This window comes from Phasianus colchicus, chromosome 14, assembly GCF_987193195.1.
Source record: "Phasianus colchicus chromosome 14, bPhaCol1.hap1.1, whole genome shotgun sequence".
NCBI lineage: Eukaryota > Metazoa > Chordata > Aves > Galliformes > Phasianidae > Phasianus > Phasianus colchicus.
In genome coordinates, this window is record NC_143449.1 from 12,366,361 (window position 1) to 12,388,018 (window position 21,658).

At 34.0% G+C, this 21,658-nt stretch overlaps 1 long non-coding RNA gene across 3 annotated transcripts in view; it reads right to left on the reverse strand.

The window, feature by feature from the left end:
* Positions 1-1,430: 1,430 nt before the first annotated feature.
* The window catches only part of LOC116229438 (uncharacterized), a 41,300-nt gene continuing 21,072 nt past the window's right edge, over positions 1,431-21,658 (reverse strand). Inside the window, exons 4-5 of one of the 3 annotated variants that reach the window (XR_016471004.1) lie at positions 3,495-3,674; positions 1,431-1,990 (exon numbers count right to left, since the gene is read on the reverse strand). This is a non-coding gene — a long non-coding RNA (uncharacterized LOC116229438). The other 2 variants (XR_016471006.1, XR_004167024.2) reach the window with 2 other exon arrangements.

Sequence of the window (21,658 nt, forward strand, 5' to 3'; positions counted from 1 at the left end):
TTTTAATCTAGAAAAATTCCTCATTTGAACACTGTACAAGTCAGCTGCATTTCCAGAAACAATCTGAGTAATATGCTGTCAAAAATCAAAAATATTCTGGTAGGTTTAACAAATTGCAGAAACGTTAACCTCACTGTATCCAACAAGCTGTAACAAATACATATTATCACTTAATTCTCCAAGAATTTTACTTTCTTCAGCATTTTTGAGCCTGGGGCATGAATTTCTAATAAATAAATAAATAAATAAATAAAAATTAATTATAAAAAACCAGCACATTATGGTATAAATGTAAATAGAAATATACATGCCTCTTGCAGCATTATACTTTGTGTAAGAGCATGCAAGCAAACATTCTGTTTTCCATACGCATTTTTCAATATGTTCATGTCCAACAAAATTGCCATGGCCACACTTTGGAAGACACTAAACTTCTCTTTGCACTATTGAAACAGGTAGTGTAAAAAAGAAGATAGACAGTATTTTTCTCTCTCCATAAGGCTGCGGCCAGGCCTTTAAAACACTGAATCATCAGCACAGAAGAAAGAGAGAGAAAGAGAATAGATGAATGTTTGTAACAGTTGGAAAAGCTGCAGGCGTAGCTATTAGCTGGTGAAAATCTCAGCTATGTGTGGCCAGATGCCGTGAACTTTGTTGCTCACAAAACTCCTTGTTTCTTAATAGTGTAGATCTGTGTAAACACCTACAAGTCTCAACAATGATGATAGGACTAAACTCCACAAATGCTTTCTCCATCAGCTCAAAATTTTACCACGCATGTAAAATGCAATATATCATTTATTTTATCTGTTTCCTTTTGTATTTCAGCCAGATTAATTTATTTTTGGCCTTTAGTAAAAGAGGCTAATGACAATCTAAGTTGTCAATGTTTTTACCCCATCCATTCTAGAAGCAGCCTTTGGTTTATTATGCCAAGTTTATTTGTCAAGACTTCACAAAGAATTTAGTATAAATGTTTTAATTGCTTATCACAGATGCAGGTTTGCTTTGAGTCAGCAAAATGGAATGCTAAAGAAACTTGTTGAAAATTGAAACAAATTAATTTTACAACAGTAAACTGAAGAAAAAAATAACCAATCTCTGCAACATACACACTCTGCTGAAGGAGAACTTTATATCTAACAGCTCCTTTAAATCTACCTTGAATCCACTTTTATTGCCTTAATTGAAAACAGTTAAACCCTCATCTTATAGTAAGAGCAATGCAAGTACTCCACTATCTTTAAACAGCCTTGGGAAGAAAGAGGATGTGTTGAAATAATTTTTTTCCAAGCTATTTCCTATGACAAAATAACAGAAAGGTTCTTATGAAGATTACTGTGTCATTACCATCATGTGAGTTAAAAAAAAAAAAAGAGAAAAAAAAAAAAAAAAAACTGTTGGACAGAATGAACTCCAAAGTGCCTGAGTTAAAGCAACATTCTGCTAACGCACAAAATAAATTAAAGGGCCAAGTGCAATAAAAGTCTCCGTTACTAACTATAACAAATACAAAATTATTGGACAAAGCTCTCATAATTTCTTTTATATGGTAGTTTCATTTTCAGTGACGCACTGCTTACACTATGAGCTGTAACTAAATCCTGCATAATTTTTGGAAACAGATAGATATTTTTACCTCTAAATTTTCTTCTGCATCATCAGTTTTATTCACATACAAAATGCAAGCAAATACATTTACAGATTTGCAAGTATTCCAATATACTTGTATACATCACATCCATTGGTTCGTCTTTTTTTGAGTCAGTGCCATACCGTGCATATTTCATGAAAATGAACAGTATTTGTTTAATAGCAACCAAGAAGATATTTCTTAGGCATGGTATGAGCTATGCTCAGAGGTCTTCCAATTCTGTGTGCCTGTAACATTTTTCTATATCAGCGCTTTTCTCATTCTGACCATCTCTGATAGCTTTCAATTTATAATGTTCATTTTCATATTCTCATCACAGCAATCAAATCTTTAGACCTTGAGGAGAAGGAGGAAATTAAAGCCATTAACATGTTAGAGAACTGTTTGATTTACTCATTATAAATTATTCTGAATCTGGGGAGATCATAAGACATGCCCAAAGGGAAGACAAATTTTGATTGGCAGTGTCAAAAGAGTCAAGGACACAGAGAGGCTTTGTTAGTAATTGCTAAGTGCCATTAAGAGATGCTATTAGCTGTCCAGAATCCCCATGAATTCTGATATGGAATTTCCCAGCTATCTAACATAGTAAGATCATAATTTATAATTAAAATATAGATTAAGTACTTTCATCCACTGTAAACATTCCGTAACTACGAAAGTCAGAAAATAGAAAACCTGAAGATGGAAAAAAATCCACCAGAGACAAGTTAAGAGGTAACTAAACAGAGTCCTTCACATAAATATACATATCTCCTTTTAAATTTTCTTACTAAATCACAAAAAGTCACTTTATATAGCTTTTAAAATATCATACCTATAAAAATCAGTTAGCATGTCAGTATTTTTTTTTTTTTAAACTAAGGAGCTTATACTGTGACAAATCACTGCACACTGACAAAGACCCTCAAAAGTTGACAAATATCTGAACTCCCTCTGTCTTCAATACACAAACAACTGTGCTCCATCTGCATTTAAGTCACTTCAAATTAATGATGTTAATCCTTTTGATAAATGCAGATGTTATTAAATACTAGTATCCAAACACTGCAGCCTGACTGCAGCAGTACAACCCTAACTCTCTACCACCTATGTCAAATCCACTGCTGATGCACTGGAGGGACTGACTGAGATTGAAAAACTGAGATTGGAAAGCACATTAGCATATCATCATACACATGCTACCCCACAAGGAAAGAACCTTTTCTACTCTACCTTTATTATTCTAATTCCAGTGGCCTGGATACAGACCTCTACTGAAGGCTTACTGTGATGTTTAGAGTATAGGAAAGAAATTAATCCATGTAAATACTTCCCAAAGTCCAAAGCTTACTCCTAAGTTAGCATTGCCGAGCTGTAAAAATTCCAGATATGCCAGCTCCTGATATTCACATTCTAGCATACTTATGGAGAGATAGCTCCAAGCATCTCCTACTTAGTGAAGACACCTGTGTTTATTACTTCAGACAAAACATGAGCAGTTCCGAAGGATGTTAAATATAACTCTGTATCAGGATCAAAAGTGCTTGTGACAAAGCCAAATTCCAGTTCAACATCAGCCAGCTGGATCTTATCAGTAGATTTGTGCCTTTTCCCTGTAACTCCTTCTGATTAGATGATTAATAGCATAAACTCACTGCAACCACCCTGTGTGAACCACGGTAGGTTCACAGTCTGAGCATGTGCCAATTAAATGTCTAAGCTTCCAGAAAAAACACTCATTAATACTGGCAAATTTTGCAAAATCCAGCCCTAAGAAGGCATAAGCCATGACATTCTAAGTAAAGAGGAATATACAATCCTTTCCACCAATCCACCTGAACGTAACCAAATTAATTACCTGAAAAAACAGATGACACAAGTGCAACTGTACAGGCGAACAGCTGTCACAAAATATTCAGTCCTTCCCAGAGTCTGGAAGAGGTGCAATTCTTTGTGCACTAACCAAGGGTGGCAATCTGGACCAACACAAGATGTACTCTCAGATCTCAGCACTGTCAGTTCCTTTGCAGTGCTTCATCTACAAACAATAAGCATTAGCTATGATGGAAGATGGGGGGAAAAAGATCAGAGTACAATTTATGCCACAGATTTTACCAAAATAATCAATAAAGTGAAGATAGGTGTGTACAGACAGATGTGCACATTTCTGTAACATTTTTCTATTATTTGTAGAATTTCTAATGGGGTAGCCAGATACAAAGTCAGCTATTTGGTTTTTTCTTCTTCTATATTGCCTCCATACTCCTTCCAGGCAATGTTCCACTGATAGTTTTCTTAGTTGCTTAGTTTCTGAAGCCATCTTGATGTCTGTATGACTTTCCTAGATAAATAAGGTAGTCCAATTGCACTCTTGGGTATGGCATTTTGTCTCAGCATCATTCTGTGAATGATTAAGTTGGACACACAGTTCTCTTCTGATTTTCAGATGTGGTAGTTCAGTCATCTGTGTTTAGAATTAAATGCAACTGAAAGGGAAATTACTGTGCACAGGAATTTTAAACCAAAAAAAATCAAAAATTTCTTCTGACAGCAATAGAACTCTTTATTTTAGAAATGAAGTTTTTTTTCTATTTGTTATTATTATTATTTTTTACAGCTGTAGCTTTATTGCTGTAGACCATGAAAATTATGTAGAGCATTATTCAGAGCAGCCCATGTAAAAAGCAGCTGCAACTACTGTATCAAGTTTTTTTGTTTCATTTTTACAAGATCACAGATAATTAACATTTGATTTTGAAAGCATTTTTTCCTCAAAAATCAATCCAGTAATCATTCATTTTTAATGCAGGGAGGTAAGGATTTGTCTTTGATATCATTATTACAGACATTGCACATCTGTAAATCTGAAGTGATAGGACAGCAAATACCTTCAGAAGGACAGCCACTGCCTTTGAAGTCAGTATATATATGGCTTAACATAAATGTAATTTCACAGCAAACTGCCTTTCATTATTCACTGTTGTTTTGTCCTGACACCCAGCATCTTGAAAAAAAAAAAAATTCTGAGCTTAGATATAAATCAATAAATAATGTAATGTTTTCCTTTAAAGTCTTCAGAAAATAAGCTAAATGCAGACAGGCAATTAGGATAATGAACGCACACTTGTATACAGACCTGCATGAATTCCAGTGGCCAGCATACACTAAGAAGCACCATGACTACATTTGATGTCCAGTCTATCTAAATAAATGAATCAGAGTTCCAACTATTTTAAAGGCTCTAGTATAGCAAATTTCTTTATCTGAATACTTTTTCATAGGTCAAATCCTTTGCTGTGAGCTGTGAGCAAAAATGTCTCTAATTGTGGTTTTGAACTCTTTGGGGGTTCTGTTTTTGCATATGTAAGTGAATTAATTTTATGAACTGATATGGAAAAAGAAAAACTATACTGAGTCTGAGATGGAGAGTGCAAGCCTGCCTAGAGAGTCTGTAAGTATGGAAAACAAAAATAGAGAGCCCACTGTCTTGAAGGGGGGAGAAGGCTAGCAAAACATTTACAGTGAAGATTGCTCTTCCCTAAGGCCAGTGTGAGTCTTCCGTCAGGAAATAATACGTAAACAGCACAATATAACTTATCTAAGATTGGTGTTGTATTGGAAAAGCATTTGGAATATAATTAATTTCTATCAGTAAGGTCCACATCGTTAATAAAGCAGTTGCATTTACAACAATAATATCTAGAAGAACACTGCCAGAATCACATGTTCAGGAATGCAAAATAAAGCATGACTTATCAAGGGGCTCATACTTTATATAAAATAGATCATCCCAATACTAAAACAATGGGTATAAGAGCAAAAGAAGATAAATAGAAAGATAATCCAGACTCTAAAGGTACCCACTGTCTACACACAGTACAATAGAACTTGTCTGCATCAGAAATCCAGGAAACATCTTGGAGTGATATTGTTCACATCTACTAAACTTTATAGCTGCCATCATTACAATCAGATACTATATAATATTTCAAGGAGAATTAGAAGCAAGGTATTCTTTGTGCCCAATCACATATTGCCCATTTTAAACAGCAATACTTTCCAGTATTGCTGAGCTTTGTCTGGACTGGGAATTAACAAACAAACCTCCTCTGAGTCCAACTCTGTGGTCATAGAATAGAAAAAACTATTTTATAATAGGCAGAATAAAAATTCTAAACTTTTAAAGCTCTTAAACATGCTTCTGGTTTATGTTAAGTGTCATAAAAAGTTAACATGAGGGGTCACTTCATCTTCTTTACATTGCTTTTACAACTTTGACTTCAGTACAGTGATACCTGTCTCATGTTATGCCAATGACATGGTTACTGAGGCTAGAATTTAATGCAATTAATGAAACTTGACAAGTTTAAAAAATTAAATGACAAAAAATAGTCCCTCTGATTTGATAACTGTGATCAGTTTGACACCAAGTTAGTAGTCTAAATTTCTGGCAAATGTAAGAATGTGAGAATGGTAAAAGCTGATAAGTCAGGAAGATGTCCAAATTTTTGAAAACGTAGCAGTTTCATTCCAACGTATTTCACTCATAAAATAACCAGTGAAAAGACACTGTTGGCAAAACTATTTCCCACTTGTGTCACAGTAGATTATTCATTTTATTACAGTATCTAATCCAAAGAATCTTATGTCAAATAAGATGAAGACATTCATGTGTATTTTCAGTTACAACAGCTCAGTGAATGTTTTGTTTTCTTTACGTCTTTTATGAATATATTTTCTCAACTAATGTAGAGATCCATTTTTAACTCCAGTTCAAATCATTGCTGAGTAAAGCCTCTGACTAGAACTAGTAGCAGTTAAGTACAAAAATACTGTGCTGGGCTTTTATTAAATGTACAACTGTGAACTAATTATTGCAACCTCTCATCCTAGGCTGTAGCTGCCTTTGAGCAGAAGGGTTGATAAACACCACCAACTTGAGCTCAATCTAACAAAATATAGGGTTTCTCTTGCCAAAGGCCAAAGACAATTCCATCCCACTAGCCTCTATTGCTGCTCCAAACATTTAACAAATTTCAAAAATGCCCTTATATACCTTCTTTCATAAAACATGCTTGTTCTGCACAGCCCTGATTTCTTGAAGATCAATAATCAAAGCATCCAATTCCATCTTTATATACTGCAGATTTTATGATCCAAGTAATTTCTTAGGACAGTTGTTTTTCTTTTTTTGTGGGAAACTATTAATTTCCCACCATTCAGGTAAACAATCATAGATCTGAAAAAAGGTGATTGGACTTTTATATCTTAAAAGACTCATCTGAAAGAGGAATACTGTTTTCAATCTTCAGAACCAGACATAAACTTATTTTCAAATGTTAAATTTTTATATAGTTCACAATTTATGCTTGTAAATGATATAGCTCCTTTCAAAAGGTGACAGAATTCTCTAATGTAAAACATGAGTTTCAGTTTAATGAACTCTACTGTCTATCTACGATTTATATAACGTACAGGTAAAAAATCTTCATTTTATGTTACCATGTAGAAGTATGGAAATATGTTAGAAATGAAATCAGAAAGTTAACTTTAACTACCTTTGAATCATCTAAAGACTCAGTACATTAAGAAAGCCAGAAATGTTAAATAAAAAGAGAAGAATACAGTACATAATTAAATCTTCATCAATAAGATTTTACACTAAAAATTTTGAAGTTTCCAGTTCTATTCAAAAATTCTTTCTAATACGAATTTGATGATTTTTTTCTCCATTTCTAATGATAAAAAATCTGCACTTCCATACATCTGGGAAGTCTTTAAAATAAAAAGCAACCAAATCATTACCAAGATACAGCTAAATATGCAACTACACAGAAATGAATACAACAGAAAATTGGAATATTATTAAATTATGAAAATATCATGAGTAGCACAACTCATCATTTTTAAAGAATCTCATGATAATACTAAAGCGCAGTATCACAGCAATAAGCATAAGACTTGTGCATCCAAAATGAAAGCTAGATTTAGTCTCTTATTTCTTGCAACTCACAGTATTAGCCTGAAGACAAGATCTCTACTCCTTTTGCTCCAAGATGAATAAAGGTAAACAGAAAAGGTATGTTTCTATGATTAGAAAATGATGCAGCTCTAAGATCATCCTCCTATATCTACTAGTTCTTAGTTTTTCTGAAAGCAGACTTCTGCTGTACACCATCACCACAATTCTCTTTGCAAAATAAATAACATAATACCTACTTTGGAACTGCAATTTCTCAGAGTTCTCATAGAGAAGCTTGCTCAGTACTGCTATTACTGGCTGACCAGGGATTAAAAAAATATTTATTCCTTTATTTTCCATGAAACTTTTCTTGTTCTGAAAAGCATCATGTTACTACATTGGAGAATGTGCAGTGTTTTCTTTTTTTCATTTTTCCTTTTTACTTTTTATCATAATGCCAAAATGTTTTTACTTATAAAAGGGAATCTATACAGGAGAAATTTACATTAGACATAAAAAAAAAATTCATCTTCCCACCAGCACCTCAAGCCCTCACTCTGTCTCCCCCACAATTATAAATCTATTTTTAGAGATTTTTTCCTAGAGATTTAGAATATTAATAAATATGTTAAAGAAATTAACACTGTGATGAGATAAACTGAATCAAATGCTCCTAGATCCTATCTTCCTGTTTACCTTAATCTGACAATTCAGTTCATGCTGTCTGACACTATCAAACTTCCATGAATAGGAACGACCAGATTCATTGCAAAAGTAGAATCCTCATACGAAATACACCATCAATACAGATGTACTATTCCCTCCTCTCCTGCTTTCTGCTCAGTGAGTAGATCAGAAGATACTACAATTCATAAAAGAAATCCTACCCATAAGATCAGCTGTATCCATTCTGCGTAAAAGCTTGCTCCAAATTAAATCCCAATAAATTTTTTATTTAGCAAGTTCAAAGCTGTGGGCTCTATTTCCAGTTTCCCTTCCAATATACTATTGTCTAACTCTCACTTTCCTTTTCAAGATATGTATTTACATTTATATTTGCCATGAACTTAAATACATAATTGCTTATGTATTTCAAAGCTCATCAACAGTGTAGAGAAACCCAATTGGAAAACAGACATTTTGAATCAGATTTTCTCCATTCTTCTGTTTGTAATGGATTTACTGCATCACAAAATATCTTCCTGATTTGGAGGAACTGTCTACTGATGCAATTTGAACACTTCTATGATTACAATACTAAATATCTTAATAACTGCAACTTTGTTTTTATTAGTCAAAATCCAGATTATACATAAGCACCTTGCCAATGAAGATGAAGATACAAGAAAGGTTTGATGAAAGCTCTTGCAGCAGCAGGTTATATTTTAATACTTTAATGGGCAACTCCTGTATAATGCTTCCTAACCTCATATACTTCTTCGTAAACTTTATGCTGACCTTCGAAAGTAAAGATGGATCAATATTGTTTTTTATAAAAGACTATGAGACTCTATGAAACACCAAGTCAATACTGTATTTTTATCATGCTTGTAATGTAATGCAATTCTGTACAATATCAAACAGCCCTGAAAATACCAGTGAAGTCTACAGATTTTGTTTAGAAACATTAATTCACTAAGCATTGGCCAACACCAAAGTCACCAGTTCCCTAAAGTTGTCATCAGTCCAAAGACACCCTACTGGCCTTACAATAGATAAACTTCCAAAGCCCACACACCAAAAAGTTAAGCTAATGAAAACTTAAATTGCCCAAATCAAAAAATTGAAGTTTAGGAGCCATGGATCTTGTATCTCTACCTATATAATCTCATAATTAAAAGAGAAGGGTTGGAGGACAAATTTCCTGCAGGGAAGTTCTTCACAAAATGTCCTTATTAGCACGAGCAGGATGAGGTGGTACTCTGAAGCACCGATATCCTTAATTTTCTACAGGAAAAATACTTATTTATTTCATAACCTATATATCATAAAAAACATTAACTGGGGTATAGTTCCAGGGAATTAGAACAAGTTATCTTTCAAATACCTTCAGTTCACACTCAAGTCAAATAGCATGGAACAAAATACAATCTCAAGTGTAATAGAAAACACTGTTACAGCAAACTTTCATACAAATCTTTTTAAGTGTTATGATTACCTATTATTGTAGAATTACAGACACGTAAAATCTTACACAAAGCAAGAATGAGAAACTGTAGCAAAGATTCATTTGAGGTCTTTGCTTTAATGCTTATCTCTACCCTAACTGGAAGAATTTTCACATGAGTAGCTAGTACCTTAATTCTTAGTATTACATCTTTTACAAAACACATTTACTATAAATAATGTTTGTTCTTGTATCACAGGCAATTTTCAGTTCTCAGAAGCTCATCTTATATACTATGTACATAAAATGTACACATATATAAACATAAAAACTTACATAACTTGATAATATAACAGTGAATGGGCAGCCTGGTCTAGTGGTTGGAACCCTGCACATGGAGGGGGTTGAAACTAGATGATCTTTGAGGTCTTTTTCAACACAGGCCATTCTATGATGCAGAGGAAATGAGAAATATCAAAATTAGATTATTTGCTTTACAATGAAATAGAAAATACAAAGAATTGTGGTGAAGTGAATAGGTGTATTTTGCACTGCTAATTATTCTAATTATGCTAATTATTTCCGAAAAACTCTTCCATTTCAGGAGCAAGCAGTAAAATGAAGACCTTTGGGTAAGAACATCTATGTGACCTTCAGGTCAGCAAGCTAACTACTGCACAATTGGGTCAAGTCCTATATCCTCTCATAAGGAAAGGTCTCTCTGTATTTATTGTAGACTCTGTTTCCTTGGGCTCAAGATCCAAGCCTTCCAGTTCAGAGTTCTTCCCTGCATCATGTAATGGATCAACAAAGAACACTTGCAAATCCAGTCACCCCTCCCCTTGCTTTACAGGTAGCATGTGACACATTGGCTTACTCACAGGGCATCTGATGCAGAAACAGGGTAGCTTGGATGACATATCTTTAATATTTTCCTTTGGCAGACAAGATACTCACCTTTCCAATAATGAGCTGCTTGTCATTTTCTTTCTTTTTTTTTTTTTTGTAAGTAACACATATATAAACTGATCAACTTGTAGGTATGATACTCTGCAGTGAAGGCAAAAATAATTTGTTGCCCTCAGCATAAGAAATCTGTATGCATGAAATGTGTCCCTTGTAAGTGAAATCCTTACACTCCCTCTCTCTGAAAAGTATTTCTTCTGTTCAAACAAAACTGCAAAGGAAATCTCCAAACAAGCATTCTGTTGGATCAATACCTAGAAATTGAATAGAACAATGTCTCATGCTGCTTTATAGAATTTTCAAAAGATTTGAACCACACAAACACAATTTTTCAAGTTCCACCACTGGGATTTATAGTCTTGTTTTCTGACTCTATGAGAAAAACAACAAACATATTCAGAGACTAAAAATAAAAAAGAACTATATGGTCAAAATAATAAAAAGGGTCTAACATAAAACCAGAAAAGCAAGGGCATTCAAAGTTAGGCTCAGCTTTTTTAGTTACATCATGGGGATCTTCAGAGATGAAGTTTCATATGCCTAGTGCAATAAATGTAGTCCAAAAGTAATAAGATCTGATAACACATCCTTCAAGATGAAGATTAACATAGACATATACATGAAAATAGTCTTTCCCTGATTTCTTTGAGTAACTTTGTTAATTTATTTGATGATTTCATTTTTCACTTGCATATAAAGGTATTATAATCTTTCTTGATAGATGTGGTATGAAGTACTTAAATTTCTACAGCCCAAGAATAGAAAATATATCTTGCATACTAACTCCCGACTTGGAAGATGCATCTTAGTTCTGGCTTTACTATTTGTGGAGAAAGTGAAGTTTGCACAATTAAATGGAAAGGAACAGTATGAAGAAAAAGATGTTCAAATTGTAATTTACAATTTCGATTTTTTTTTTCCAGTAAAAAATATCTTCAGGCCTGAAATTTATTATTATTTTTTTAATTTGATTTTCTGTTGTTAAAAGTACTATAGCCATGTGATTCAGGAGAGTTATTCAATTTCTATGATGAGATGACAACCGAAGTTGAAAGAGCAATTTCACACATACCCAGGAGTCCACAGTTCCTCCCAGGTCTGATTCCTTTTTGGTGTAATCTGTCTGGTTATGCAAAGTATCGTGCTGTTTTCCATAGCAAACCCAGATGTTCCAGAGAGTACATAATTCCCACAACATACCATTTCTGCTGGAAACTGATTTTCAGAATAGGTTGAAATATGTGGTTAGCAGACTTGAATCCAACCACATATAGAACTGCATACCTGTCTGGCATTTTGCTACAAATGTCTCTTTCATCTTCCTATGCATTGTATTTTGACATCAACTATTTTGACTCTGAAGAACTCCGACCCTAAATATTACTAGATCCAAAGAGAGAATAAAAAGAATAGCAATTTCTAAAATAAATGGATATAAAGCATTTATGTATCTTAAGCTAACATCATATGCAATCCCAAAGGGTGACAGAAATTTTTATCTCCTTTGAAAGAATAGGGAAAGTTTTTCTAACAGATAAGGAAAACAAACCAAAGACTTAATATTTTGAATAATCTGAGACAAACTATGCAATTCAGATACCAAGTTGTCCACAGAATTAGTCATCATGTAGATCAGGTTTGAGATCTCAGTCTGTGGTACAAGAACCGTACATACCAATCATGGCTTGGAAATTCTTGGTGAGAACAAATGGTTATGTAGTTCAAACATTTAACAATAATGTATTGACTTTGTTAAAGAGGTAAGAAGTACCGCTATGTAGAACAAACAGGAAAGTTTGAGAAGTGTTAGGGTGAGAAAATAATAAAAAGAATATTTAATTACTTTAAAAATAAGAATGTAATTTCCTCCATTCCTTCATAACATTTCAGTTTTGTTTTTTTTTTTCCCCGTACTTAAGCCTAAATGCAAAAAGCAGATTATTTTGATGCCAGTAATATTGTAGGTTTAGAATTTCCTTTTTTTTTTTTTTTTTTTTTTCTCCTATTGGTTTAAGTCAGGATATATTCCTGAGCAAAGATACACAGAAAAACAACAATTTCTTGGCATCAATTTTGTCTTTAATGGCTCAAGGGAAATTCTATATTTTGTAGAATATATGAACAAATAAGTTATTGCAAACATATCAAAATTGAAAGTGTCTGGATCTAGCAGTAGAAATAAGTATAACCTGCCCTTGTCTCTTATAATTAGATCTCTTGATTCATATATGAAATGCAGTAAAACAAAACAGAAGTAAACACAGATAAGAAAGTAGTAAGGGAAAACAAAAATATTTTGAGTTAATTCAGTGATAGATATCAGTTATTCTGAGATCTTTACCAACTTTATCAAATATTTCTCAACGTAATAGATTTTTGTAACTTATGCAAAAAAAAAAAAAATTACAAAGTTATTCAGATGGTCATCACTATTTTCTTCTCAGTGAGTTTTTAAAATTAAGTGCAATATACTACTTAACTTTTGATTTTGCAATATATATTAGAAATGTTGAATGACAGATGGCTAGAATAGAATTGACTTCTATAACCAGAGTTTCCCTCCCTTGGTATGTATATATGAAAATGTAGTGCACTTATGAATGCCAAACTCTGCTTTCTACCAGAAGTACAATTATTTTTTTTCTGGAAGTAAAATCAATACTGCAAATCAATACCTTTGCAAAGTACACAGCTGCAAGACTAAGGCATCAATGTCTTCAAGCTGCAATGCAATGACTTGAAAATATTTCTTAACTTTCATTTCTAGACTAAAATACAATATAAAGGTTTTTTTCCTGCTGTTTTCAGAGTGCTAAGAGACAGCATATATAAGCCCTGCTCCAAAATATCAAACCTAGGAGTACTGTTGGAGTACAACCTACAAATTTTCATTCTCAAATTTTCATTTCCATTTTCCTACAAAAAAGTTTCTTACATTTTAGTCTGAAAATGTAGTACAGTATTTCATGCTTAATTTACTGATTTAGGACTGGAAATTTCACTTTTTCTCATTAATACATCAGATTCTTTGAACACAGCCCCTAAGTAAATGTTCCAGCATGACAGATGCTGAAATTTTTCAGTTATTTCTGCTATAAGCTTCTAGTCACTGCAGTTGTCTAGAGTATATTTCCTTTTTAAATCAGTTGTGATACAACTAATGTTTAATTGTGTGAATGTGTAACTCACTATGAGTACAGGTTTAGTTATCTGGCTAAAGTTTCATGAATACATATAAAGAGTGATTACCTATAAAATAACTTGCAAGTTTCTGATGTAAATGCGTATGTGTGGAATTAGTTGGGATAATATGAAATAGGGCTTGTTCCCTTGAGAGGCATAGTTACTGTTTGATAAATTGTTTCTGTATTGTGTTTATCATCACTTTTTTGAGAAAGGTTGGATAATAGTTGGTTCTCTATCAAAACTCATCTAACATTCATTACAGTTGCACCTATCACCACCAGCAAAAACATACATATTTCTAAATGACATTGACAATCTAGGAGTTCACTACATAAAACTAGAATTCCTTATTTTCGCAAAGCAGGAGAGCAAAAGTCTAAATCCCTCATCTTTTAATGTCTATAAAGCAGCTTCCATAGAATATACCACAATCAAAATTTAACTCAAAGTTGAAAATATTAATTTTATTACATTTAAAACTAAATGTATAAATAATTATTTATATTATATAGTATGAATGGATTTTGTCTGGGAAGTGTGAGACCTGGCTGAAACATTAGGTTCAAACTAGAATGTAGTTTAGAGAATGAATTCGTGGTAACTGATCAAGTGTATGAGCTTATGGACAACATAAGACAAATATGAGTAAAATCACCTTTGCCAAAATACAATCACCTAAGACCATAGTTGCCCTAAATGGATTAAAAATGTATTATCAGCATTTATTCTGTGCAGTTCAGTAAGAAAAAAAAAAAGACAGTTTTTTTTGTTATACAGATACAGCAACACCAGGTTAAAAAATGGGACATATATAGTATTTTTTACTTTCATAGTGATGTACACTTTAACAGTAATGTTTCAAGACATCTGAAGCTGGTAGAACTGCCTGCTGCTCAAATCACATATAAATTACTCCTTCCAAATATTTGACAGGAATATACCTTTGAAATGTTTCTGAAGCAAATGTTTCAACAACAATTTGAGGCACAATTACAGTTGAATGAAATTCTCTCGCTGTTTTAAATAAGAAGAGATTGGACAGCAAGTGACTTCTCTGGTCTCTTTGTCAATGCCTTCTCTTGGGATTCATGGGATTACACTTACATATATTTTCCCTAGAATATCTTTTTTTTTTTTTTTTTTTTTGTGACAGCAATATAAATACGTATGTAAAAGATTAGAAGTGCTTTTCAAGGTTACTGCAGAAATTACAGCTTGTCAGAAGATGGTGCTGTTAGGCTATTTATATCTAAGAAAATTATGTGTAATTATAAAAATAAGTGAAAACCTCTCTTGCAGACAGAAAATTGTTGATAGTCCACTATTTTCTAAGATGCAGGTTCTTTCACATTCTGTTAAGACACAGCTATGACCTTGAACAGCTTCCCTAAGTGCATACTGATGTAATTTCTGTAATTTGCTTTCAATAACATGAGACCAAGTTCTGTTTCTGACAAATGAAATAAAACTGACAGGTGCAGTATTCTGCTAAAATACAAGATAATTTGTGTAGCTTCACACATTATATTTTTGTTTCACTTATATGTCATAGGCATGCCTATTAACAATTGCATATTAGCAGAATCTGTATAGTTTCAAGTGCTTGATTAGAAGAGAAAACATTTTCATTTACCTTGCTGAACTATCTTTAACCTCAACCTCTCAGTCCAAATAAAGTATCAATATTAGCTATTTGATATTTTATGGCAAGTGAAAGTCAGTAAAGATGAATTTAAAACCAAATGGGAGGAAAGATCTGTTTAAGAGACCCTTACCTTGGAGAGTGTGAAGTGAGCACTTAGGGAAAGGAGCATAAGAACAGAGCAAATAAAGTCTGTTTCTTTCCATGACTCCCCAAAGCCTGCAGTTTACAGGCTAAACTGAACACTTGACTCACTTGTCCTTTTGGCTCAGTTGCTTCAAAAATTGTTCAGTATTGGAAAAGAAATAAAATGACGATGCAAATGGCTTATAGAAATAAGCAGTCTCTTCTCCTTCCCATTAGGATAAGATGCCTTGAAAATTAGATTTAAGAAACTACAGCATATTAGCAAACAGCAAGGTAAATTCACAATATTCACAGATTTTTCTCTCAAAACTGTATTCTGTTCACCATCATCCTCATTTATGCTTATCTCACTGGAATCTGATCTTAATGGAAAAAAAGGCAAATACATATGGAGCTAGTTTAGGACTGGACAGTAGGCCTTTCTGTGAAAAGCCCTTAGTTTTGAAAGAAAAGAAAAGAAGGCCAAGAAGTCCAATGCTAAATGACCAGGTAAAGAAAGAATACAACAGGGACCACTGAATGTATTACCTACCCTTCCACACAAAGAAGGATTGTGACATGATATAGAAAGCACAGACAGAGCTTCACTCAGGTGCTTCAGCCAAAAGCTTTACTCTCAGCATCATCTTTAGATGCTCTTTAGACAAACTCTTAATCCATCTTCCTTCAAAAGAATGACATTTGACAGTTACTTGTTTCACTTGTCCATTCTGAACTATTTAAATGGAAAAAGTTCCTGGTTACTCATTTGCAGAGTACTTGAGAAAACTGCACTGACCTTGGCTGCTCCCAAGGAAATGCTGTGGAGTGTACAATTAATAATATCTCCTCCAGAGGTTTTCTTCACTTGGAAATCACACCAAGTTAAACCACAACCTTGAGAAGTCACTTAGGGGTGTTTTCTAATTGAATGTAATTGTCAAGTGAAACCAAATCCTATGAGAGATTTCAACATTAACAGAGAACCTCCAACTGCTTAGTCACTCTGACAAAGTGTTGATTTTCCTTCCCATGGCATTACAAGCCATGAAATATAACAGTATAACAGTTAGAACAGCGGGATATTATTTCTGCTTCTGTCATATATTCATCACACATTATTGAGGAAAATAATGTGTATCTTCCTAACTATCTTCACTTGTTTTAAAGGAAATAATAACTGTGACTTACAACACAGGGGAGCTGAAGGACATAATTCAAGTTTAAAAAAAAATAAATAAAATCACTGAGATAAGAAAGGCTATAAGAGCTCAAGTATTCATTACGAGAGCTTGCTGCAAACACCAGTTTTTCAGAATTGCAAAAGTTCCTTACTGGTAGAAATGGCTGGTAGAAATAAATGTTTTATATAAATTTGTTTTGTATATACGGAACACATTATCCGTATTCTTTCTTGTCAAGTTATCAACCTAATAGTTAGTGTTCAGAGATTTTTAATAGCTTCATGCAGAAGAATATTAAAGGCCCATCCTTTTGTATGACAATATAAGAAAGAATGTAAAAAAAAAAAAAGGCACCTTGCAGTCTTTCTGGTCTGCTTGTGGTGCAACCCATGTTCTTGATCTACTGAAAGCAAATGGCTGTTAGGACTTAATACTTCAACAATCATGTAGGTGACCTGTGAGACTGAAAGGATGAATTCCATAATAAAAAAAAGTGGGAAGGGGAATAGAAAAAGCTGATAACACACACAGCTTGTTATATTAACTTTTGTCAAATTAAAAAATGAAAGTGAACTAAAGTAAAAATCAGTGGCCCAGGGCATGGGGAATTTAAGTAACTCGAAAGAAGGCAAGGCTCTCCGCATTTAATGAAAAAGCCACTGACCTTGAAGAGCGATCCAAGGGACTTAATTTAGAACTACTGGAAAAACTGAGAGGTTATGAGGCAAATGACCTATTCCTTCCATAACAGGACTTCTGAATGATGGCCTAGCTGCAAGTAGCCATTTGTAACGTGAAAAAAAGCACACAAAAAAACAAAAACAAAAAACAGGAAAGGAAGGGATGAAAAAAAGAAGGAAGGGAGAAAGGAATGGAAAGAAAAGGCAAGAAAAAAAAAAAAGTGAAATAATCCTATGCTCTGACTTCACATTTAGATCCCTTTGTCTATTGAGTATGTTGACATTAGCAGAGCACTGATCAAAGACTCTTTTCAAATTTATATCTAGGATAAAACAAGTCATCTCCTCCTCTGTAACATGATAGAAAGCACAGCAATGACAGCAGAGCAGCAACGTCCTAGACTGCAGCAAGTGAGGACTTGCTCAAATGCAACAACTGTGGGCACAGAAATAAAGGAAAAAAGCTGCTTACTTTCAGAAGGCCTCAGGTACACAGGGATGAATCTGCAGCAAAATACCCTTACCTCTACTGACAGCCCTTAAATGAGGTCTGGAAAGAGGTGGATACTAGCTCCACTCCTTCCAGTCACTCAGGTATATTGCATGTACCTGAGCTCCCCTGGCTTGGCCCTGCCTTCCTACAGGGTGCTCAATCACTGGCTCAAGCCATGGGCTACAGCATCCCACTAACTAGATTACATCTATCATGTGAGAAAATTATTATGTACTTGTACTTACAGAATTCAACAGATCAACAGAGATTGATGGAACTACACATAATATACAAGTTAAAACTAGCATATCCTTTGTAGGTTTTATTATGTCTGTTTCAATATATTTAAATATTGAATTGTTTAATATATATATATATTAATGATCAAGAACACTTCGCTTTCACTTATTACTGCAACCAAATCCATTTATTTAGTGTACACCTCCCCATGTTTGTGCCTTTATATGATGCTACATAGGTCAGCTATGTGTCAAAAAAATACAAAATTCAGCTCAAATAGTACATAACATCTTTAAGACACTACATGTGGTATGAGCAAAGAAAAATCATGCTTGTATATCGAAAGATTTCTGTTCTTGTTATTCTTTCCTTTCCCTTAAGCATTTACCAACTCTATCTGTATATTAGCTCTCTGGTATAAAACAGAGAGTGAAGCTAAAGTGCAACTGCAATAATGGAGAAAGGACACAAGCCAAGAAACACTTTTTTCTTTGTGGGAGGACCTTTTAATGACCACTGATAGGACAGCTGAAGGAGGATGACTCCTTTGCTTTCCTCTTTTCTTGCTGATTGTTTTTCATCATTATTTCTGGTAATTATTGAAATTAATGAAGCACATTTCCCTGGCTGATAGGTTTGAAATGAACAGACTCCTGCATATCTATTGTAATCTGTGTTTAAATACAGTAACCTTAACTAACTGCTCCGGTAGGTGATGAAGAAAAAAAGGATTCCTGTCCATGAAACAGTAGAGAGCTCTGCCTTCGGGATGTCCTACCCCTGGGTGAATGGATTTCACCAAACTCTGCAGTTCTCTCAGCCAGGTCTGAATTGGATCAGTCGCGACCAACTCAGGGCTCGGAAGCTAAAGGAGACTTAGACAACTGTCTCCATACAAAATAACACCTTCATTATACCCTATAGCTCTGAGATATGTGGAAATGCAGGAAGAAGAAATACTGAAATGAAACTCACTATACATTTTTCATTATAAGTCAACTGGCAGCTGCAAATTTCCAGGAATAAGTATGAGTGAATATGTACTGGCTATTCACTTAACTCATATTTGCTCCTGTGTTTCATCTTAGCTGGAGCTTAATGTTTTTTGAGAGGCTTCTCTTTTGTGCTGAAAGTACTTTCTGGATCAGATAATTTACCTAGGTACGCAGAGTATCTTTGTTAGCCTCAATCATAAGAATACTGATTTCATTTGGAACACTGAAACGTCCTTAAAAATTAAAACCAGATCATTAAAAAGTGTTTCATCTCTTCTTCCACCAAACTCCTTCCATTCACAGAGCTCATAGAAAAGCTCACACAGTGTGGAAGAGTAAAAAGCACTGCTTTAATATGGCTGGCCTAAAAGCTCTGTTTTAAATACAAATACATATTTTAAGAATAAGTAGAATGTTATGACACACTGCAATTAGGTATTTCTTTTTTCAGTGTGGTTCTTTCAACAAGTTTCTCCTTATTTTTTCCATAAGAAAGAACTAGGCTTTCAGAAAGAAAAGACAGTGAATGATTTAGCCGTACCACCAGCCAAAGAACAAAAACTCTCTCTAATCTGGGCAGGGCAGGCAGAAGAATGTGTCCCTCATTCTGAAGCACAAGCTTCCAGGTATGTAATCTTGCAAACTTTATAGATATGTGTGTATGCATATGCCTGGCAACAAAATCCTGTGGGAAAAAAAACACAACACAAAACACATTCTCAGCCTGAACTCTCTGATCTAATAACTAAACAATTTAGGCTGAGAGTATGTTTTAGGAAAGGATACTTCAGATGAGACTAGTCTGATTTGAGTACATCCACTGCACAAACATTAGCTGACCTCATCTGAAAGCGCCACTGGTGCCAGCTTTGAACTTCATGTCTCTTTGAATCTCCATTGCTATGAGTCAAAAAACCATGATGTAACCTGAGCAGCTGGGCTATTCACTCCAAAACACACTGCTACATGAACCACATTGCCCAATGCAGTTTTGCCAAATCTTAGAAGGCATTCATGTATTCAAATCCATCAGACATCATCTATGCTTAAAATGACATAAATGATAACTATACTTCTTTCAGTATGAATAAAAAATAGCAAATACAATGCCAGACCATATATGCCACAGTTTTGATGGCACGACATACTATTTACTTTAGAAACATTTCTGTTTTGCCTTTCAAGCAACTGTCATGAAATACTCATACCAAAACTGTTGTTTTTTTTTTTTTTTCTGTTTAGAGATGCATGGAGTTTTAAAATTGGTGAAGTACAGTCTTACATTATCACATATCAGACCTGTCTCTGAAGTCAGTGAGACACATCAGTGGGGTAGAAAAGCACCTAACATGTCTCCCAGCTGGTAAGAGTCAAGTTAAGGAGAAAGGTATTCAGAGAATGGGGAATGAGGTAGCTCAAGTTCAAACATATGTTAATTATTGCCAGGAAAGAAAAATCAGCCAACATCATACACTTGGTTTCATATTTACTAAGACAGGAGTCCCCATACTATGCAAAGTTGGTTGCAGTTCAACAGAGAAGTCCAAAGACCATGATGAACCTACACAGATAAAGATGGAAAATTTCATCCCCCCAAAAAAAAGCATTTATCTTTCCAAGCATGTTAAGTAGGCCAAAATATAAAATTTGACTTTGCTTGTGCTATAGTATTTCCTTCCAATAAAAGGAAGTCACTTTGATAATACATAGTATACTGAGTGCCAATGCATTCTAGTTTTTCTGAGCAATAGTACCCAAAAATTTTGATACACTGCTTACAAACAGATTGTCAAGAAAGCAACTTGAAAAAAAAAATAAAATCTGTAGTACAACAAAAAAGAAAACCTGAATAGCATGACCTTCATACTTTTTTTTGAGCAGTGGCTGATATCTGTACTATGTACAAAATGATCAGATGGAGCATATGAGCAGTTCTTTTCATATGTACTTCTGTATGTTATTTCTGCTATTATATGTATGTCTGTTATTTATGCCATTTTGCTGTTTTTTTTTTTTTTTTTTTTCCTCAGTGTGATTAATTCATTAAAAAACACATGGACAACTATCTTCCAATAGTACTTGGGACACTGGGGGAATATGATAATTCTGATGAAAATTAATTGAAGTTGAAGCTATTAGCACACATTTCGATTGACTTTTCTTATCTTAGACCACAGCTTCTTGAGCACATTAATTACATAGTTGATCTTTCTGAGTACAGGAGGGAACACTGTTGTTTATTCTACACTATATACCTTGTACACTGTCCATTCAGGAATCATCAAAAGTTAATTATCAAGAAGGAAAATATAGCTATGCTCAAGTGAGGTCATACTTTCAAATGCAATATATGTTCCATTTATTCAACCAAGAGAAATTACTTCAGAAATATGAAGGCAACCAAATGCAAGACTGACAAAGATTAGGAAACATAACAATTA